Below are 3,237 nucleotides of genomic sequence, written 5' to 3' on the forward strand. Positions count from 1 at the left end.
TTAAAATGTTAAATGAAAAATTCAAGATACTCAGTTGTGTGCTGCTCAGGACCAAAGCTGAGAAACAGAGAAACACATTAGAAACGGACTATCATCGGTGATAAAATCGGGGGCGGGGGGGGGGAGGGGGTTCAAATGTCATGGGAGGTGTTCTGTGGTCTCTCAGCATGCACGTGTGTCTTTCACAGAGGAGAGGGGTCATCAGGACATGGGAGACACGGCTCAGGGCAGGTTCAGAAACAGGGAGCAGGTGGTGGGCTCTGACCTGGGAGAGACACAAGCTGGGGGCATAGGTCCAAGGAGCCAGAGGGTCCCTCAGACCCTCACACGCCTCGCAGAGCTGTCTTGGCCGAGCACACCGCAGGCCTCACGGTGTGGGGGCCTCACGGTGGCCGGAGCTCCTGAAGCTCTCAAGGGTCATTAAAATCAGTTCAAAGTGACCCTGTGGGTGCCAGGGTGCCCTGCCCAGCTCTGGGCACCACTGAGCAAAGCCCATCCCTGCCTCCTGCTCAAGTCCAGCACAGACCTCGCTTGGCTACACCATTCAGTTTTATGAGCCACACTTTCTCATCTCCAAAACGGATGGCGGCACCTTTCTCAGGGCCATGGTTGGGGGGGGGGGGGGACGATCAACGGAGCTACGGGTGTGTGGGATGGAGTCCTGGCCCGCCAAGGCCGGCCTCCCCCAGGGTGTCCGGGAGAAAGACGTGCGTAGACAGGGGCCTGATTCCACGGGAGCTCGAGTGTGCTCTAGCACCTGCAGGTGAGGGAGAGGGGGTCTGTGGACCCCACACAGGTCAGTCGTTGGCTCGGAGCTGCCCATGGGAGGCAGGAGCACCAGCCAAAGCCCCCCAACATTCGGTGCCTCCACAGGATAGTCAGTGGAAGGAGACAACGCCTTGGAGGAAGCGACCAGGACAGGTCGGATGGAGCCGGGGCTCCAGGCCTGGCCTGGCTGCAAGGAGGCCCCGAGCGAGTGGCCTCAGGTCTGCACTGTCTCATCACAGATACCTCTGCCTATTCCAATATGAGGAGCATTCTTACAAGGATCCAGGATTACAGTGGGAGTTTAGACCAGGTCACCTGAGGATCAGAAGGGTCACCACAGCCTCATGGACAAATTAAGCACCGGCAGAGCATTTGAAAATTCCTGCACTAACTTGGAGAAAAAAATACACGTCCTAAGAATGTTTTCCAAACACACCTGTTCGTGCCAGTCCGGTATCGGTGGAGCTCGTTTGCGTCATAAACATTCGCCAGCAAATCCGAACACCGTGTCTGGGGGCAAATCGGACGATCTTACAATTTAAACGAGTTGTATCAATATGTCATTTTCTGTTAAGACCCAAAGGTTCCTGGACTGGTGCACAGCATGACACCAGGTAAATGCTGGTCCGCTGCTGTGGGACTTCTGAAGTCTGCGGAGGCCACAACTGCCGTTCTTGGGGGTTTTCGGGGACAGTGAGTCAGATTTTCTTGGTCTAGCCTCTCTGTCCAGGGTGGTGTTCTCCAGGATAAAAGCCAGGACATGCCGGGGCCTCCTGGGGGCACGTCCACCCTGTCAGGACTTTGCCGTGGGACAAATGGCTCGCTGCAGGAATCTGCGGTCTGGACGGGACAGCAGCCAGCATGGGCATCTCTGAAGCCTCAACTCTGGGCTCACAGGTCCTGAGCGCATCTATCAATTACCCGGATGCCAGCGAAACCACGCTGTAAGTGGAACCACGTGGGGAGACACAGGGTCCTTGCGAGGAGTCTCCCCCTCCTCTGTTGTCATGGTGTTCCCCTAACCTCCCTGGCCGTGGGGGGTAGCAGAACAGCCTCCAGTGGCGGCCATAGAACAGAGGACCCTCCCAGGGGAGCGGCAGCATCTGGACCCAAAGGGAGAGACCGAGAGTGAGCACAACCCTCTCTCCCAAGCGCTCCTGCTGCAACAGGTCAGTGTTTGTTTGTTAATTTTACTGTGGTTAGATACTTACCACGAGATCTAGCCTTTCGGATCTTCAGGCGTGCAATACGGTACAACATCTACAGCGTATTCATCTTGCGTAGCTGGAGCCGTACCCCATGGGCAACAACCCCTCACGTCCAACCACCATTTTATTCTTTGCTTCTATGAGTCTATTTTAGATACCTCACTGAAGCGGAACCGTGCACCATTTGTCCTTCTGTGACTGGCTTGTTCACTCAGCATAGTGTCTTCCAGATTTATCCATGTCGTTGGATAATGCAGGATTTCCTTCTTTTCTAAGGCTGAATAATATTCCACTGTATGTGTATACAGTATTTTCTTTGCCCGTTTATCTGCTGATGGACATTAGGACTGTTCACGTCTCGGCTCTTGCGAATACTATTGCTATGTATGTGGGTGTGTTAAAATCATTTCAAACTCCTGATTTCAACTCTTCTGGGTATATACACCCAGAATCGGAGCTGCCAGATCACATAGTAGCTGTATTTTTAATTTTTTGAGAAACTTCCGTACTGTCTTCCACAGGAGCCGCACCAGTTTGCGTTCCCACCAACAGTATATAAGGGTTCCAATTTCTCCGCACCTCGCCATCCCTTGTTGTCTCTTGGTTTTTTAGTAACAGCCATCCCAGCAGGTATGAGGTGGTATCTCGCTGTTTTGGTTTCTATTTCCCTGATGACGAGCGATGTTGAGCATCTTTTCATGTACCTGCTGAAGCCATCATACTCCCTGACTTTGAAATATAGTACAAAGTGACAGAAACCAAAAAAGTATGCATTGCTATAAAGACAGACATATGGACCAGTGGAACTTCAGAATTGAGAGCCAGAAACAAACACATATACAGTCAAGTGACGTTCAACGAGGTGCCAAGATCACACAACGGGGATAGGAGAGTCTCTTCAGCAAATGGCGCTGGGAAAACCGACAGCCACATGCTGAACAATGAAACTGCTTAAACCGCACACAGAAATCAACTCCAAGTGGATTGAAAACCTACAGATAAGACCTGAAGTTCAAACTCCTAGAAGAGAACACAGAGGAAAAGCATCACGACATCGATTCTGGCCGCGATGTGATGTGGCGTGGATCAGACACCGAAAGCAGGGGCAGTAGAAGCAAACATAAATGAGGAGCACCATGTGGAACCAAGAAGTTTCCACACGGCAAAGGATGCCGTCAGCAAGGTGGAAAGGCATCGTGCAGAATGGCAGAAAGTATTTGCAAACCGTCCGTCTCATAAGAGGTTGATTTCAAAAACTATA

The sequence above is a fragment of the Herpailurus yagouaroundi genome, unplaced genomic scaffold, assembly GCF_014898765.1.
Source record: "Herpailurus yagouaroundi ecotype Mexico unplaced genomic scaffold, PumYag 163, whole genome shotgun sequence".
Classification (NCBI taxonomy): domain Eukaryota; kingdom Metazoa; phylum Chordata; class Mammalia; order Carnivora; family Felidae; genus Herpailurus; species Herpailurus yagouaroundi.